This window comes from Crocuta crocuta, unplaced genomic scaffold, assembly GCF_008692635.1.
Source record: "Crocuta crocuta isolate KB4526 unplaced genomic scaffold, BGI_CrCroc_1.0 scaffold167, whole genome shotgun sequence".
Lineage (NCBI taxonomy): Eukaryota > Metazoa > Chordata > Mammalia > Carnivora > Hyaenidae > Crocuta > Crocuta crocuta.
In genome coordinates this window covers 12,247,689-12,267,972 of record NW_027532406.1, presented here as the reverse complement: position 1 = coordinate 12,267,972, position 20,284 = coordinate 12,247,689, and the positions used below count along the sequence as shown (strand labels likewise).

Genomic DNA, 20,284 nt, shown 5'->3' with positions numbered 1-20,284 from the left:
CACCACTTAGAATTGAAGATGGTGATAACATCTGCTTCTAGTAGGCTTATAGTAAGCATGGAATGAAATCATTTAATGTTATTGTAGAATTTAGCCAAAACTGGGGGCTGCCTCTTGTTTCTGGGGTGTTTTTTACTGCAATGAGAAGGATGTTGCAGGAGCCAGGTGTCCAAATGACATGGTTTTCTCCGAGTTTCCACTTTAAGCATGATTCAGATATTTCCTATTTGCTTTCATCTCTCTACTGAATATTCTATTACTCCCCTGTTGGGTGGTCCCAACCCCTAAGCTGATGAGCCTTTTGAGTTCTTAGAAGGAGACATAGGGAGGTCTCAGTCCTGTCTGTGGTCTAGGGAAGCACCACTGCCTCCAATAAGGAAGATGTTCCAACTATACCTGTCACCTCCCCTGGAACAGACTCTGAGTTTTTCTTACCTCTTGAAGAGCCTTGAAGGATGCTTGCAAATTCTCTGGTAGAAGTATGAAGCACAAAGCAAGAGCCCTTTCTAGACAAGGAGGCTTTTAGAGAAACAATCCTATACGAGTTACATTTTTTTTCCTCCTTCAGTATAATGTATCTTTTGGGGAAAGGGCACACAGAATTTGGTGAATGTTGTTCAATGGTCGCAGTTTATTAATCCTATGTGCTCCTGTAGAAAGGGAAAAAAATCACTACAAGGTTATGTCAGAAAGTCTCCCATGACTAGAATATAGCAAACTGTAATTTTTTACTGTCAGCTGTAGTATAAATCAATGAATAAATGGCACATTAGTAACAGCTATTGCATTTTATAGGAACAGCCAAAAACTATTGCCTTAGGATTATTGTATTTGAAAAAAAAAAGTGTGTCCTGGAAATGTTTCTGTTGGTCACTGATTTAAACCAATAGTGGCTTTTTATTGGCTGAGAGGTCCATTTCTGAGATGACTTATAATGGTTTCTGCCTAGGCTTCAAAAGGCATAACCTCCTTCAGATTATGATTTTTTGTGGTTCAGGCCTGTCATCGCATAAGGTCAGTGTCAAATAGTAAAATGACTTTGCCACAAACCCTGGAGGTGCACTTAAAAGCCATAGAAAGGATTCCTTGCAGGCAAGAAGCCTAGTGCAATGTGGATGCTCACCTATGGTTTATCTTGGTTGTAAATTCAGATTGAGATGTGCCAGGATTTTTTGAAGGACATAAGACATAAGAACATTGGACAAAGGAACCTGATTTAAAGACAGGGATCCACCAATTCCACTCCTCATTCTATCCCCAAAGACATGCCCACCAAAACATGTGTGCAAGAATGTTCATAGCAGCTTCACTCAGGACAACCCAAAGTTGCCAACAAGCTGAATGTCTGGCAATAGTAGATTAATTGTGGTATATACGCTCAACAAAATAATACTAATTAAGCAAAAACAGAGCAAAACAAGGAACTATCGCTATACACAGCAACTTGATAGGATCTCAAAACATACTGAGAAAAGAAGCCAGAAACAAAAAACATACACGTCGTGTGATCCCGGGCACATGAGGGTTTGAATTAGACAAAGCTAACCTAGAGAACTGGAAATCAGCATTTATCAGTTCACCCGGCCAGGTGGAGCAGGGAGGGCGTTAGAGAACCAGAAGGGTACAAAGGAGCCTGCTGGATTCTGGGATAATCCTGTTGATCTTGATTGAGGTTGCTGGTTCCATGGATGCGTACAAATGAAAAACTCACCTTCTATGCATTTAATATTTATGCAGTTTACTCTGTGTTAAGTTATATTCCTCAATTTTAAGAAGAAAAATAAGGAAACAAAAATATAGAGATAAACAGGATCTCAGTTTTCTGGGTGGCTTTTCTAAGATTCTGGGATTTGCAGACCTAAGAACCAAGACCCATCTGTGAGGAGAGAAAGTGTGAATTCCACTTTTTTTTTTGCACTGCCCCAAGAGGGGCCCACTGGCGTGCTTCTGCATTCCCGTGTAACTTAAATGGAAATGTTCAAGGAGGAGGATGTCCTCAAATTCCTTGCAGCAGAAACTCACTCAGTGGCGCTAACCTTGACTTCCAAATGGAACAGTAGATCCGTAGAAGGAAGAGTGATGGCACCTACACCACAGATCTGAAGAGAACCTGGGAGAAGCTTCTGCCAGCAGCTCATGCCATTGTTGCCATTGAAAAATGGAGGTGGTAGCATACTTCTCAAAACTAGAACAAACTANAAAAAAAAATAAAATGTAAAAAAAAAAAGAAAAATGGCGGTGGTGTGAACATCACACCCTCCAGGAATACCAGCCCTCTGGACTGTGCGGAAATTTGCTGCTGCCACCAGGAGTCTCTCCTACTGTGGGCCACTTCACTCCTGGAATCTTCACTAACCAGATCCAGGCAGCCTCCCTGGTGTCTTCTGATGGTTACTGATCCCAGGGCTGACCACCGGCTCCTTCCAGGTCCACCTACCATCACTCTGGGTAACTCAGACTCTCCTCTGAGCTGTGTGGACATTGCCATCCCTTGCAACAAAAAGAAAGCTCACTCAGTGAGTGGGACGTGGTGGACGCTGGCCCAGGAAGTTCTGCACGTACATGGCACAATTTTCCATGAACACCCATGGGAGGTCTGCCTGATCTCTATTTCTACAGAGAGGCTGAAGAGGCTGAAAAGGAAAAGCAGGCCACTGCTGGGGTACCTGGGTGGCTCAGTGGGTTGAGCATCCGACTCTTGATATCAGCTCAGTTCATGATCTCGTGGTTCGTGAGTTTGAGCCCCACACCTGGCTTCACATTGCACTGACAGCTCAGAGCCTGCTTAGAATTCTCTCTCCCTCCTTCTTTCTCTGCCCCTCCCCTGTTCTCTCTCTCTCTCTCTCTCTCTCTCTCTCTCTCTCACACACACACACACACACACACACACACACACACACACGCACACACACACACACACATAAACAAACAAACAAAGAAACTTTTTTAAAAAATGGCTGTGACCAAGGAGGAATTTTTGGATGAATGTGTCGTTCCAGCTCCTGAGTTCACTGCTACTCAGCCTGAGCTTGCAGATTCATCTGAAGGTGGGCAGGGACACTCATCAGTTCCCTATAGAAGACCGAGATGCTCAGCCCACCAGTTCTCACTTCTCAGGCCACCAAATGGGTAGGAACAACCATTGAGTGGTCTTCAGCTGCTCTTCCACAAAGGCAAACAAAATGGAAATAAGGTGGACAGAAAATAAACAGTTTCTAAAAGTTGAAAAAAAAACATGAATTCCATACAGTTAGATTTATCCCAGGATTATGATGTGGAATATTTATTTATCATTAGCCAGCAATACGGAAACCTGTGTGTGTCAGGCAGTGGGCTAGCTGCTGGCAATACAATGGGGAACAAGACTGTTATGTTTCATAAAGCAACTGTATGCATAATCCCATGATTCTGAAATGTGACACAGGCTCTAAGGAGAAAAGCAAAGGACAAATCTTCCTTGAAAAAGAATAAGAGGTGGGCCTAGGAGGAAAGCGTTCCTGAGAAAATCACATATGAACAAAAGATATGAAGGCTGTCAGAAGAATGAGGGAGAGAGGGATGGAGGGAAGAAAGGAGTAAGAGGGGATGGGAGAGAGGAAGCATGGCCAAGGTTTTGGGTTCATTGATCCAGGATTCTGGGAGAATTCTAATGTGCCTAACTTGTCATAAGTGAGGGGTGAGAAGAAGGAAATGGAGCTGAGGGAGGAGGGGTAGACTGGGACTAGAGCGATCAGATGCCAAGAATAATACAAAGGGTAAACATGTTCTCAGGGTTTTAAGTAAGATCTAATTCACATTTTTAAAAGGTTTCCAAAGTTTCCAAGAAGAGAATAAACTCGAAACAAATAAGAATCAGATCAGAAGAACCAGGTAAGGTTACTGAAATAATCCAGGACAGAAAGAGCAACCTTGAATTAGGATGGTGGAAATGAAGTGGAGAAAAGTAGGTGGAAATAATCCAGGTTTTTGAAATAATTTACTCATCTCGTCTTCTGGTAATGTTTCTCTCTTCTATAATTCTCTCATCTCTGTTTCTGTCCCTGCCTCTCTCTCCCCTCCAACCCCATTAAAACACACATGCGTGCACTCCTAGCAAACCCTCACATGCTCACCCGCTAGATCCCAGCTTGATGAGAATGCAGTAATGGTGGTGCAAACCAGGTGCCCTACCAAAAATTCCAACGCATTACTCAGTTCAAAGAAAAGGAATCCATAGTAAATGCTAACATTACTCAACATCATCTGTGTGCCAGACCCTGTGCCAGTTTCTTCCCACATCTGTTAGCTCCTATACGATGATGGACTTGCACACTTGTGATCCCCCCAAATTCATATGTTGAAATCCAAACCCCCATCATGATGGTATCAGGAGGTGGGGTCTCTGAGGGGATAGGAGGTGATGTGAAATGGAGCCCTCATGAATGAGATTAGTGCCTTATTAAAGGGTCCCTGGAGAGGCTCCTTGCCCCTTCTGCCACATGAGGACACAGCAAGATGATGATGATCTGCGAACCAGGAAGCAGGTCCTTACTATACACAGAACCTGCCTGGCTCTTGATCTTGGAATTCCTAGCTTTCAGAATGTGAGAATAAATCTCTGTTATTGATAAACAATTCAGTCAATGATATTTTTATTATCACAGCCTAAACAGACTAAAACTTACACCAAATTGGATATTATTATTCCCATTTTAACAGGCAGAAACTGCAGCTTGAAGAGCTTAGTAATTACTTTATCAAAGTCTCACAGCATTCAGAGCTAGTTGATTCCAGAAAGCATGTCTTTCCACTATGCTCTGCAGATGATCTCTTTACCAAAGGTGTATTTCATTTTAATAACAAACAGCAGGAGAGTAATCCAAAGGTATGATTCTCTAATGGTGAAATTTTAGGCTTTAAAACACCTGGATGAAGGCAGGTACCTTTGAGCATCAGTCTTCAGAGCTCTGGGATCATAGTGCTTAATATAGGCAATACCTTATTCTAGTCTGACTGTGACTAATCACTAGCCCAGCTCCATGCGCAGCAGCTGGAGGCCAGTGACATCTGAGAGCAACCATAAAGGGGTGGGGGTGGCCACATAACCTCCAAACGCAGTGAGAGCAGAGCTGAGTTCAGCTCAAGTTTGCTCAGGCAGATACAGCCTTGAGTAACTCTGCAGTGTCTTACACTGGGTTTCACTACGAGTCAGATCTGATCTAGCTCCTGCCTCCAGAAACAACACCACAGTCTTGTGGGGAGGAAATCAGAAAGGGTATGAGGGGCTCGCCAGCCCTGGGTTTCTTCCTGGTTTGATGGTGACTTTGCCCCATCTCCGTGAACACATTTCTGTGGGGCAGCCATGTGACCAAGGACACTGGGCCCTAGGAACCTGGGGCAGGTGGCTGTATCAGCTAGAGTTTGATCAGAGATGCTCTCGGGAACACAGAACAAGGCATTTGTCATAAAGGTTAGACTTTGCACAACTATGGGAACTGGTGGAGGCAGTGTCAGGCTGTCACCTCTGCATCTGCCTAGGTTCTCAGCTCACTGTGGGTCAGCAGCCCTGGTAATCAGGAGGGCAGACAGGGGTTAAAGCGAGGGAAGCTACCCAAACTGGAAGTGCGGGAAGCACTGGAACCAATGAGCACAGGCTGGAACCCATGGCTCTCTCTCTCATGGCCTCCAACTCAGACAGCACAGGGCTCCTGCGAAGGCCAGCACCTTCCCCGTGGACCTGCACATGCAGCCGGCCTGTGGCTCCTAGAGTCTGTAGGAGAGGACTGGGTGGGACCTGGAAGATATGCGGCTCAAGTGCGGCTGGTGGCCAAAAGGACAAATCTCCAGGTTAGCGTGCACTCAGGAGCCAGCTCGGCACTCTCCACCCATCCAGGTTGCTGCTGCTTCCCCTCTGCCTTGTGAGTATCAAGCAAATGCCCCTTGTGGTCAGCCCGGACCTGGAATCATCCAGGGCAGAGGATTCTGGGGAACAGTACCAGCTTAGCGAAGTCAACAAAAACCAAAGCCATATCAGGGGAGGGTTCCAAAGACAAGTAATTAGATAAACTAAAGGTTTAGAACATGGGTGGCATGGCAAGGGAATTCCTGTTCAAAGCCACTGTACGACCCTGGCCAGTTCCTTCTTCAAGGAGCACTTGCAATTCAGGCATGGAGTGGGTGAGAGCTGGGAACCAATTAACAAACTACAGTGTGCAAGGCATTGTCCTCGGCATCACTGGGGGCATACAAAGAGCTTTAAGATAGTATCCTGCCCAGGGTGTGTGGGTGGCTCAGTCAGTTGAGCGTCTGACTCTTGATTTTAGTTCAGGTCATGATCCCAGGGCTGGGAGACTGAGCCCCACATTGGGCTCTGTGCTGAACATGGAGCCTGCTTAAGATTCTCTCTCTCTCTCTCTCTCTCTGTCTCTCTCTCTGCCCTTCTCCCCAGCTCAGGTTCTCTCTCTCTTTAAAATAAAATGGAAAAAATTTAAAAAAAGAAAGTACCCTGCCCTCAGCAGGAGGAAGAGAAGACACACGCAATCCATGCAGGCATTTACACATGGCAGAGCCCCAGAGACTTCCAAGGGATGCCTGGTGTTTCATTGGTAGAAAAGGCTTTTGCATCATCAGAATGGGTTCAAACTTAGCCTTGACCCCAACCAGATGTATGATTTAGAGCAATTTACTAGTTGCTCTGAGCCACCCTTTTCTGATATACAGAGACAGTAACAATACTTATTTCACAGGCAGATTATAAGCAAAGGAGCAGGTCATGTATGTGAAGTACTGGCACAGGTAGACACTTAATAAACACCAGGCATTTTAAATTGTATTGTCATCATCCCCATCCTTGTATCATGGCCCCGTTCCTTCTTAGACCCACCACCCAACTAAATAAACATGCAGTAGCGTTAGTGCCACAGACCCACTGATATGCGGAATATATACAAGCACCCAATCCCTTAAAGAATCAGCAGTTTGAATAAGCCAAGGTACCTCATGTATTCATTTGTTCATTTGGTAAGTGATATCGGCCTCCTACCTTGCAGGTCATGTGGCTCCAACATGTTAGAAGCCTCAAATGACTAGGGCCAACAATGTCCTCAGGAGTTGAAGTTCACTCTGGCAAACATGTCCTGAGACTTTTCACAGGGCTCGAAAGGAGGGAAATATCACTGTGGCTTGTAGTGGCCAGGGTTTCAGAAAGCAAGTAGCTTTGGAGTCCAGCTCTAGAGAATGGGTGGTGTTCACCCAGGGAAGCAAGATGGGGGCACCCCTGGGGAAGGGTTGGAGGTGAGCACTGGGCTGGAAGCTGGAAAGCCCCTGGTGTAGTCAGAAGGGAGAGAGAGGGCAGAGCAGTTTTATCAGGGAATAAATAGGCCAAGAAGCAGATTGTATGTTGCTTTGGATGCCAATAACAGGAGTTCGGATTCTGTCTTATGGGCAGCAGAGAATCACGGAAGGTCGTACAGAGAAGGGACAAAATGAAAGCCAAGTTTCAGGAAAGCTAATGTGGCAAAAGTCTATGGGCTGTCTTGCATTGGGGACAGACCGTAAAAAGGAAGGCCAGGTGAAAATCCTGACACAGAAATGGAGGAGGCACAGGGAGGTCTGAACTGAGATGATAAGGGTGCAAAGAGGAACACAAGAAATACTTTGAAGGAGAGACGCAACGGTTGGTGGTGCCTGCCAGCATGTGGGAGCAGACATGCTACATATAGCCGGGGTTCCAAGCCTGGGCAGCATGACGATTGGCAGCGAAGCTGGGTGCTGGGAGCAGGAGAGAGGAAAGTGGCTGTGTCCCGTGTGGACATTCCATGGGTCCCACCAAAGATCAGGGTAACCTACCTGCAGGTTGGTTGAGAGCAGAAAGGGTGAGTGCAAGGGAAGGACTGCCTGAACTTAGGAGTTCAAGTTCAAGAACAGGGAGTGGCAGGAGGGACCAGAGAAAGAGCAGGCAGGGCCATAGCCTCCCTTCAACAGACAGAAAGCATCCAGTTTGCTGATGGGAAACAGCAAAGGCTTCCAAATCCATATAATCCTTCAAGATCCAGTTGTACACATCTCTGCAGGTCAGAATCCTTTTTGCAGACCTTCCCAGTGGCTAAAAACAAGAGAAGACACAGACTATCCCAAACAAGAGAGATAATTCTTCATTTAGGAAAAGTTGAGTTAGCATCCACGTGGTGGTTGTCATGGCCACAGTCAGGGTGCCCTGGGAACCAGATGGCACATTCAAAGGGCTGACAAGTGATTATGAAGGGGCTGCTTGCAGAGACAGGCATCAAGGATCAGTCATCCTCCTCAACCTGAAGAGAAGAAGAGGGAATGATGTTACCCTAGTGAAGGCCACAGGGCTGGAAGAGGCTGTCCATCTGAGTGCTGGCTATATGAGAACACAGTTCATGCCCCAACCTCCAATGGTCAAGGAGAGAGCAAGAGGAATACATACCTGAGCTTCTCTGTCCTCACATTTTTCCCATTTCCTATGAAAAGTTTTCATTGGCCAAACCCAGGCAGAAGCCACAAGATAATTGTAGCTAGTGCAACACATAGTTGTTAGCCTCTCAAAGCACAGGGTGGACCAGGAAAGGGTGGAGAGAAAATGGAGAATAAGCAGAACATTGACCCAGTAGGATTTCTTAGTTCAATGTCATCCTTTGAGCAAAAGTAGAAATGATTAATTTTTATCACTAATAATACATACTTGTGTAACATTTTTTCTTCATAGAGTGTCTTCACGTAGATTATCCCTTCTGAGCTACACAGGACCCCTGTATATCTCTTGTGAGGTAGACAAGACCTTGTCATTCAGGTCAGTTTAACTCTGAAGCCCAGAGAAGTTAAATAGTTTACTCAAAGTTAGTCACACAGTGAGTGAACTGTGAAGTTCATATTAGAAATAAGGCTCTTGGACTCCTAATCCAGTGCTCCTCCCCAGGTGTGAAATTAATTTATAGGCTGGGAAGGCAGCATTGCTGTGAAAGACATTACAGAAAGGCTGTCCTTAAGGTGGTATGACTTGTGGCCCCAGCCTGACTGGGTTCTCAGGGCTTCCCTGAGTTGTTTTCAATAAGCAAATATTCCTGACACTTCAATTATCCCAATCTAAACAATGAACACTCTGTACAAGAAGCTTCATAAATTTCATTCAGTTGGAAGCAATGAGAAAGCTTTGTGTGTATTCCTTCAAAAAAAAGTTACCCAACAAAACAGAGATTGTTATAATGGAAACATCTAGGCTAGGAAAAAAAAAAAAAGGCTCTGTGTTTTAGGAACCTGGCTCTGATTCTTTCATCTTCCTCTCTGTGTCTCGGCAGAGATAGTGTCTTCTGTAGGGAGCTCATGCCATCCCTTCTGCAAATCAAAGCAAGCCCTTCTTGCATGTGGACAACTCCAACACTCTGTTTAATAAGGTATTTGTTGAACTTTTCTATGTCTGATGTCTTCTCATTTCCATATGCATCCTCCCAAGCCACTCCCTCTACCCCACTGTTATGAGTTGAATTGTGTCCCCCAGTAAAAATATCTTGAATCTCTGACCCCCAGGACCTCAGAATGTGACCTTATTTGTAAATCAGACCCGTACCAGAGGTAATCAAGTTAAAATGAGGTCATTAGGATGGGCCCTAATCCAATATGACTGGTGTCCTTTGAAAAGGGAAAATGTGGACACAGAGACAAACACCGAGAGAGGGGAAACGAGCTGAAGAGACAGGGAAGAGATGGCCATCTACAAGACAAGGAATGTCTGAGGCCAAAAGAAGATAAGAGAGAGGTAGGGAACAGTGCTTTTACAATATATACATACTTACACCCAAGATGTAGTTATTTCTTTGGCAACACTAAAGGTTTTATCGAAAAATGTCCAGAGAGTGTTAGGAAATTTTACATAGATTAAATATTATTCCTCTCTTTTCCCTCTGGAGAAGGGTTCTAGTATCAGTGGCTAATGTGCAGATACCTGAATAAATTTGGATACTTTTGGTTACAAGTAATAGAAAATGCATACCAAAGTGGTTTAAACAATAAAGGTGACTTCTTGGCTTTAGCCATGGTTTGATCAAGGCTCTAGATAATTTCTATTTGATTCTTTCAATATGCCTCTCTCATGTGTAGATTCCATCCTCAGACTGGCTTCCCTCACAGTAGCAAAATGACTGCAATGTGTCTATCTGAAACTCACACTTCCCAGAGAAAGGATCCTCCTATATCCTAGAATCCCCAGCAAAGGTCCTGGATATGGTGCTGATTATACTTTCCCTAATCAATCCCAAGGGAAACCCAAATGCTGATTGGCTTATGCTTGACCTGTGTGGTCCAATCACCAAGACCAGAAGCCTGGGACTCCCCAGTGGATTAGATCATCAGGGCCTGTTTCCGGAGCTAGAGGTGAGTGACCAGACAACCAGGCCCCTGCTGGGTAGAAGTTGAGCAAAATGGGTATTGAGGAATTAGCACAATGTGCAGTCCCAGACTAAACGTAACCTTTGCACACTACTCTTAACATATCAACATTACATAAGAACCTTACTGTATCAACATTGTGGGGATCTGACTTTTAGGAAACATGAGTTTGGGCTATGACCATCTGCTAGACTATGAAATCCAGAATATGAAAGTTTCCTTTCATATCTTAGGAGAGCTGTGAGTAGAGGAGGTGAGACTGTATTTATTTTATTTAACAAGCACTGTTCCAGTTACTATGGCGACATAAGAAGTTATCTCAAAACTTAGTGTCTTAAAATAACAATAATCATGTATTATCTCTCACGGTTTCTGTGGATCAGTAATTCGGGCCCCATGTCATTGAGCATATCTGGCTCAGGGTGTGTCCTGTGCTTGTAGTTTTTAAATGGCTGTGTCTTGGGTCATCTCAGAGGCTTCTCTGCTCCCCCGCTGGCCACCTGTTCTAGGATACCTCCAACAGTGGAGGCTTACTATGTCGTCTCTTCATGTGATCTCTCCAGTGTGGCAACCTCGGAGTAGGGATCCCAGGGTGCAGGCGTGTGTGTGTGTATGTGTGTGTGTGTGTGTGTTTATATACATATACATACACATACACATATACATACACATTACATATACGTATACACACAGAGAGAAAGACAGAGGCAGAAAGATAGGCAGAGCTTTATGACCCAGCCTCAGAAGCCAGAGACTTCACTTCTATATTGTGTTCATTGAGGCAGTCACCAAGTCCCACTGGCCCAGGAGGAGGAGGAACAGACTCTACTCCTTATTAGGGAATGGGAGGGGTCTTGAAGAGCATATGGGATCAGAAAACCACTGTGTCTGGGTGTGCCTGGGTGGCTCAGTTGGTTGAGCATCTGACTCTTAATTTCAGCTCGGGTCATGACCTCACAGTTCGTCAGATCGAGCCCTACATGGGGCTCTGTGCTGACAACTTGGAGCCTGCTTAGGATTCTCTCTATCCTTCTGTATTTCTCTCTCTCTCTCAAAATAAACAAACAAAAGACAACCACTGTGTCTGTGTATGGATAGTATAATAAGCCACATTCACCCAGAGCATTTGTGTACCCTACAGTGTTCTAAGTGCATTGCAAATAGCAACTCATTTAACGAACTGGACACTAAACTTCCCTTCACAGATAGCAGATGCCATGTCCATATGTTCTTGGTCCTCACTATTTCAGCACGAAATAGCTCAACTTCCAAATGCCTGGACATGGCCTGAGACTTTCTGCCTGCTGTGTTCGGGCCTGCCAGATATATTGGGGAATTAACATACTCAAGGAGCAGCCACCAACTAGTAACTGACAGGAGGTGGTGTACACATTCCCTGGCCCCCTCACCCCTTTGTTGACAGAGTGGGGATTTAATTCTGAGGCATATGTTCTGGCATGATCCTCCAAGTTCCCCTAGGACACTAAGCTCCAGTGGCCCACAGTGGTGACACATTTGACAACACAATTTGATCGGCTGCCTTCATTTCCCTGTTGCCTCCCTGCCAACATACTCGTGTTTCCTGTACCTCCCAAATAAACTACTGAGATTTGAAACTTTTTGGGAGGAACCCAAACTAAGGCTTTTAACTGGCCCAAGATTACTCAGGTAGGTCTTTAATTCCAGATTACAATTTAAGATAGCTTTGAGAAGCTCTTTCTTAGTACCTTAAACTATGTGACATTATAGAAAAGGCAGTGCTGAAGAAAACAAAAATCCCTGGGAGGGGAGATGGAATACATTCACTTCAGGCCTGGCATGTTCAGAGGTTACATCCATCAAACTTCCATCAAGCTTCTGCTGTGAGCCAGGAATTGCCCTAAATGCTAGGGAACCATAGTTCTCTGATTCTGGGACGGACATAGAAATTCCTGGTCAAACTCTCCCTCCAGGCCATGGTGGAAATCATATTGAGATGTTTAGATAAGAAAGCGCTTCTCCAGTGTAAGACTCATTTTTGTAGCACTATTTCTGGGACTTCATCATGAACCATTACAGATGGACTCCAGTGATTGTATTAGTCAGTGCAGGCTGCTATAACAAAATGCCATAGACCGAGTGTCTTACACAACAGAAACTATTTTCTCTCACAGTTCTGGAGGCTCAGTCCAAGAGCCAAGTGTCAGACAAATCATATCTGATGAGGGATCTCTTCCTGTCTAACAGGCAGCCATCTTCTTGCTCTGTCCTTACATAGTAGAGAGAGGGTAGTGATGAGAGAGACAGAGACAGAGAGGGAGAGAGAAAGAGCATGCACAAGAACTCTGGCTGTTTGTGTCTCTTAAGGACACTAATCTATCAGATCAGCCCCATCCCATCCCCCATGATCTCATTTAACCTTAGCTACTTCCTTATAGGTTATTTTCTCCAAATACAGTCATATTAGGGGTTAGGGCCTGAACAGAGTTTTGCAGGGACACAATTCAGTTCATAGTAGTGAGATTCTAGTACAGATTTCTGCAGGTGTGCACATCTTTTGTTTTTTAAGTTTATTTATTTATTTTGAGAGAGATAGTGTAGAAGTGGGGGAGGGACAGAGAGAGAGGGAGAGAGAATCTCAAGCAGACTCTGCACTGTCAGCACAGAGCCTGATGTGGGGCTCAAACTCATGAACCACGAGATCATGACCTGAGCAGAAGTTAGACACTTGGCCAACTGAGCCACTCAGATGCCCCAGAGTGTACACCTGTGAAAGCATTTTGTGTTTGGTTCACTTAGCAATCATTACCATCACCTGTGGCAAGTTGCAGGTGGAAGCGCTTTTGGCTACAAAAGACAGTTTTCGAATGTAAAGGGCATAAGTACCATGTGATTGGATAGCCGAGTACCCCATCTTAAAAAAGCCCCTTCACTGCCTTCCCGAGCAATCCATGTTGTTCCTTTTGTGATAGGGGGAAAAGAGCTTTCATAAAGGCACCCCCCATGTTTTTCCAGAACCCAAAGTTGTTTTCCTAGGAACATATTCTCCAGCCTTCTGAGTGATACCTGTGTGATAAAAATGATCTAAATTAGAAGCGTGCTTCTTTGCCCCAACAGCTGGATTTCATAGCAGCTAATCAGACCAGCACAATCTTGGACTTGAAGCCAAAAACTCCGATTGGTGAATCTCATGAGTCTCCCTTTTCTCTCTCTTCACAGAGTAATCAACAATCCTTTATCGTATAATGGCTGAACACTTTTTCAGGTGTTTTTGCCATCTGCTTTTCCTAGGGCTCTGTGTTTCACCTCTGAGAGGAGGTGAAAAGACAACAGGACCAGGCGTCTATAGTGGACCTGCACCTGGTCCACTTGTCTGGACTCACCTGGCTGCACCTGTGACAGACCCTTGACCACATTCTGGCAGCTTTTCACTCTGTATTTCTCTGGTCTCCTCCTGAGGTTTGGGGGATTCTGAGGTGGACCATGATTGCACACCAGTGACAGCCCATATTTCTTTCTTCACCTCTCTCCCTTTGTCTCAATCTCCACACTTTGTCATTTGTGGGTTCTAGGATTCATTTCCCAAATTAACTACCTGAACCCAATCCTTTGTCTCAGCATCTTCTTTTGGGGAACTCAAACTAAGACAGCCATTTACTATGGTCAGCAAATAACCAGCACATGCACCATACTCTCCACTCCAGTGCTCTTGACAGACGTGCATATTGACCATGGCTTTTTCCCATTGAATCTGGAAAACATCCTAGAATTCTCTGAGCAGCCATTGGGAGCTGACCAGTATTGGCATGTGGGATGAAGTCCACTTCCCATCCCAGCCATAAAAAATAAATGCAAAAAGAGGAGCAGTCACAGCAGTCAGGAAATGCTTTAGGAGTTTAGGAGCAAGAGAGTTAGACTGTGGTAGCCTAGAGAGAGGAGAAGGTATTCACAGTGGTAGGACCTGAATTGGATCTTGAAAGACTGCCAGGATCCTGACAGAGCTTTCTGGATGGTGAAGAATAAACAGCATAAATAGGGGAATGTGCCTGGTATGTTTAGAAAGCAGAGGATCTAGTCAATAGAGGAGTTCACATTGGCTCCAACAAATGGATTATGTTGAAGGATCTTGAGAATTGTTTCCTACAAAACAAGTGCAGTTTTAGTTTCTTGATCCCCTTAAATCTGGTGATTTTGACCATCACCCAACTTGATTCATCACCCTGTATCAAACTTTGAAACTGCCCCCTCTACAAACTTGAACCTGAATGTTGTTTTTCTTCCTGTCCTCTCTGTGCTCTCTCCTTCAATTCTTACCTCCTCCTATTTACCCCCATAATGATAGGTATAATTTAACAAAATAGTTCAGAAATTTCTGTCTATTCCTCATTTCAGTTACTAGATGGATATTTCCAGCTGGGAATCTTAACAGCTACTCAAAGTCAACATACCCAAAAACAAACTTCTCGTTACCAACAAGACAGGCTGGCTTGCTGCTTCCCTGGTTCTCTGAAGGGCATCAGAGAACTATTCCCATCTCTCCCTCTATCAACCATGCTCGCAAAACCCTACAAGAGAAGAAAACTATTCTAAATAGAATGCCAGGTAGGCTACTTATCTTTGCCCCTTGTCTCATTTAATCCTCACAACAGGCAAGCAGGTAAATACAACACTGGCCATTTTTAAATGAGAAAACAGAGGCTAAGAAGGGTTAAAGAATTCGCCTGAGGTTAGAACATAAAGCTAAAAGTAGCCTTAAAAATTAGAGCTGGAACTCAGACTCAGGTCTGTTGGACTCCAAAGTTTGTGTTCTCACCATCATTCTTCACAAAGATCTTTTATCACCCCCCAAAATAACTCTTGACATCTGTCTATCCCCACTATTTCCCTGCTACCACTCCTATCTAATGTCAGACCCCATGGGGGAATCTCTAACATGTCTCCCTGCTGATAAACCAGCCAAGGGTAGCAGCTGCACACAGCACAGCAGTAGGTGTGTGCTACGGAGAAACTGATGCACAACCTGTCTAATGCATGCCTCTAGCCTCAGAGGAATTTACAACTCAGCAGAGACTATAGGAGAGAGGTGGTGGGAGGAAGGTAAGAGGAAAGGGTGGGAGGTGGAGACAAGGGAGAAGGGAATTGGATGTAGGCTATGGAAGGAATCTACCAGTCTCATGGTTTGCCATGGAAACCTTTGGTCTGCTCTGCCCTAGGCTATTTCCAGGCACTCCTCACCCCTCCCTGCTATCCACACACATACACCGTGGGCAACCACGATTGCAGAATGCGATCCTCTTACCCTAACACCATCCTGAATGCAAAACCAACCAGCCTCGAGAAGCACCTCTAGAGGGTGTTTGTAAACATGTGTTGTATTTCTTTTTAACATTACTATCTAACATAGTCAAGTTCTTACTAATGGGTCAGACTCTGTGCTAACCACTCTCTAGGTATTAAGTATATTATGTAATCCACACAACAACTACGCTCTGCATAGAGGCAGGTTAGGCTCACATAAATGTACCTGAGGTCCCAGGATTGAGATTGCCAGTCCTAGAGGCCCCTGCACTTCGCCCCTGTCTTAAACTGCCAACTTAGCATATTGTTTAAAAAAGGGGTTTTGTTACAAAAGTAACATAGTCATACTGTGTGTGTGTGTGTGTGTGTGTGTGTGTGTGTGTGTGTTCATTATAAAGTATAGATAAAGAAAAGAAAAAGACCTGGGTGGCTCAGTCGAGTGTCTGATTCTTGATTTAGGCTCAGGTCATGATCCTAGGCTCATGAGATCAAGACCTGTACTGGGTTCTGTGCAGAGCGTGAAGCCTGCCCGAGATTCTCTCTCTCACCCTGTCCCTCCACCTCTCTCCTCCACTCCTGCAGGCTCTCTTTCTAAAATAAACAAACAAATAAATAGATAAAAGAAAATGAAAATTCCTACTACCTCACCATCCAGAAATAGCTACTGTTAACATGTTGGTAAGTTCTCTATGCCTATACACATTATTCGTTAAGGAGAATAGAATTATACAGTGCATATAGTTAACTTTTGTTCATAAAACAACATATCACATTTCTTTATTTATCATAAATTAGTGTTCTGTGCTACAGGAGGCTGTATAGAGCTGCTATATTCCTTTGAATAGATAACCACAATTTATTTAACCAATCTTTATTGTTAGACATTTAGGGTTTAGGTGTCATTTTTTTCAGCTTTGCACTCTTGTCAGGAATTCTGTGACGGACATCCGTATGGTTGAAGCCTTCCAAACAGGCTCCTCACAGCTTCCTCCAAATCCCTTGACACTCTGCAGCTGGAAGGAATGTGGCCTTGGCATATGGCAATTCACCTGCTTGGAGCACTCCTCCTCAGTCTCCACTCACAGTCTCTCAAGTCTCAGCCAAAATGCAACTTCTGCATTTTGCTTCTGACTGGATCAGGCCCTTGGCTGTTTGTGCTAATGGACCCTACACAGCTCCTTTGTTGCATTTCACATATTTGTGATTCATTAATTGGTCATGTAATTCTTTGTCTAATAGCAATCCTCCCTATTAAATGATCAGTTTTGTGAGGGCAGCATCTGTGACTCCATTTTTCACTACACTATCCCCAGGGCATAGGAGGGTCACATAGTAGATACTTAGTGTCTTTGAAAAAATAAATGAATGAATCTTTGTGGACACCCTTAACGATTTTCTTAAATAAAGCCGAAGTATGGGTCAAATATCAGGCATATTTTTATGATTTTTCATACATTGTTCAATTGTCCTCCAGAAAAGAAGTGATTCCTATTCCTGTCATTAGTGTGTATGTAGAGTGCTGGTCTTCCTTGTGCATGCCTTCAAGAAACCATCACTTATTTTTTAAATGTCTATTTATTTATTTATTGAGAGAGAGAGCACAAGCAGGGAAGGTGCAGAGAGAGGGGGAGAGAGAGAACCCCAAGCAGGCTCTATGTTGTCAGCGCAGAGCCTGATGTGGGGCTCAATCTCACAAACCATGAGATCATGACCTGAGCTGAAATCAAGAGTCACTCAACTGACTGAAGCACCTAGGCCTTCCACCATCACTTATTTTCTAAAAGTCAGTTGAAAACAACTGGCCAAATTNTCAAGTTATGTATAGGCAGGACCATCAATGACTATTTTACAAAATGTACTCTGAATCCACAGAGTAGATCTTTCTGCTTGTGTATTTATTATGACTGTATGATATTAGTTCTCACCTCAGATCCTAGGTTTCCTGATTCTTCCAATGATGATGAACATTTGCTGGGGATCTACTGCATCAATATACCACACTCATACCCTTCCTGCACTGTCTCATTTAATCCATGCACAGCCCTAATGAGATAAATGTAATGACTCTCAATCACAGATGAGTAACTGTGGCACAGAAAGGTTAGGTGACTTACTTGAGGCCACACAGCTAAACAGTGATGGAATTGATATTTGAATGCACACAGCCTTGATTTTAGAACCTCGGCTCTGAACTAAGCATTTCATGGCTTCCAGTTTCAACAAATAGCTCCTACCTTTACAGATCCCACTTTCAAGATGCCCTGAGTTAAAAATAATCTTGGATCCAACACTATTTCAAAATTGTCCTTCTAGAGATAATGTAAGTACCTAGTGTATGCTATACATCTTATGTCAACTCACTCTTCGTGTTTTTATTTCAGTGTTATTATTTTTACATTTTTCAATGATTTTATTTATTATTGAGAGACAGAGAGAGACAGAGCATAAGCATGGGAGGGGCAGAGAGGGGGGAGACACAGAATCCGAAGGAGACTTCAGGCTCTGAGCCATCACCACAGAGTCCCAATGTGGGGCTTGGACCCACAAACCATGAGATCATGACCCGAGCCAAAGTCGGATGCTCAATCAACTGAGCCACCCAGATGCCCCAATTTCAGTGTTATTATTATTACCACTTTACAAATGACAGAGTCTAATATAAGTTGTATAACTTGCCCATATAGCTAGGAAGCAGTAGAACCAAAATCCGAATCTACAACCTGTAACTCCTTGCTACCTTCCCCAGCTGACTGCCAGCTATTACATGCTGCTTATTCATTCACCACCTTTTTTTTTAGCAAAGACTTTTATGAAATAAACTCATTGGCTGGAAGAAAAAGTACTTGAATAAGAGAAGATTCTAGTTCCAGTGTTGCCACTAATGAACTTTGTGATCTCGGGTACAGAGGAAACACAAAGTTTAAAGGCCTTTCCATTTCTAAATTCTGCAGCCCCACACACTGGGCAGTGGGAAGAACATAAACTCTGACAGCAGAAAGATCTGTTTTCAAAATGTAGACTGCCGCTTTCTAGCTGATGGATCTTGGTCACAATAGTTAAATATTTTGAGCCTTCTTTTCCTCATCACTAACATCACACATTCCTTGCCATACAAGAATTAGAGCTAGCACGTCGGACAGTTCCTGGCACATAGCTGGCATCAATAAAGAGAGTCGCTCTGGCGCTGGCACTGGTGATTGATGGTGACTTCCCTCTGTCGCCTGTAGAAGCCTCAGTAGGATGCTACACACACACAAACACTTTGAACTTTCCTGTGACTATGATACAAACTTTTCAGTCTATCTTCAGGTGACCTTCACTTGTATGGAAAGTCTGAAAATGTACAGTCAGAGTTGTGTAACTGAGAGGCTGGCCTATAAAGGAAGCGGCTCTTCTCTTCCTCCTTCAATTTTTTTTTTCAACAACTTGAGGCATTCCCCTTGTGGGCGTGTGATCTCCCCAAAGGCAGTAATAGCTCAGGCAGCCACAACCACAGCCCTCAGCCGGTGCAAGTGAGCATCAGAGCACCTGGCCTCCTGCAGGCCCTGAGCTCTGGAGCAGTTCCACCTGGTGGCTGCCTGAGAAAAGGCCGGCTGAGCTCAGAGGCCTCTGCGGACCCGCAGGAGCTGGCTGTCCTTCCCCTGTGCAAAAGTGACTCTCTGAGGGAACCTCAGTCACATCCCAGTGACCAGGACCCCAAAGACACCAGTAGAACCAAAACACTCAGATGACCCTCTGCCCACTCAAAATGCACCCAGGGCTATGATCAGGGTAGGAAAGTGAAGTGTTACCGTGTCAGTGCACGGTCATGTTACAGGGATAGCAGACCACTTCAGAAATTGGACTAGAGCTACAGAAATGGGCTGTCTTCTATCTAGTGGTCCTTAGCCCTGGTCATACTTCAATATTGCTGGGAGAGAAAAATGGGCAAAAGATATGGGCAAATATCATGACAGCTAATTCTTACATCAAGTTCACTATGTGCCAGGCACTTAACAATCTCTAAAACCCCAAAGGGTAGATAATATCATTATCCTCATTTCACACATGAAGAATAGGGGGTGGGGAGGGGCAAGGGGTTAAATAACTTGCCTAAGGTCACACAGTCAATAGTGGCAAAGACAGGGTTTGAATCCACATAGCAGCCTTGTTTCAAGCACTAAGCTCTAAACCACTATGTTTCACCAAAAAATTTTACAAAGGACTGATCAAAACATGAAAAAAAACTGCTTCACCTCACCAGTGACCAGGGAGATGGTGTGGTGGAGTGGACATACTCAAATGTCCTTAGAGAATATAGTCAACTTTTTAGAGAGGTGATTTGTCAGGGCCCGTCAGAGTGTAAACTGTGAATTCCCCTTGGCCCAGGACCCCATTGCCAGAGATCTATGCTACTAGAATACACAGAAAGCCCTGTGTACACGAATGCTCCATTCTAGCACTGTCTGTCATCTCTGTATGTGACTCAGTAAAGCACCTGGCACTTGCTAGGCATGCCAGAACTATTTACAGAAATATATGAACAGTAAGTATGTATTTTGCTAAATAATGACATGTTTGTCCAAGAACTTCAATATTGCTAACAATTCAATACTATAATTCAATAGGACAAGTGTGACCA

At 44.2% G+C, this 20,284-nt stretch overlaps 1 pseudogene; it reads left to right on the top strand.

Annotated features, from left to right (window-relative positions):
- The first annotated feature begins 1,974 nt into the window (after window positions 1-1,974).
- Window positions 1,975-19,394, top strand: LOC144243446 (small ribosomal subunit protein uS2-like; annotated as a pseudogene).
- The last annotated feature ends 890 nt before the right edge of the window (window positions 19,395-20,284 follow it).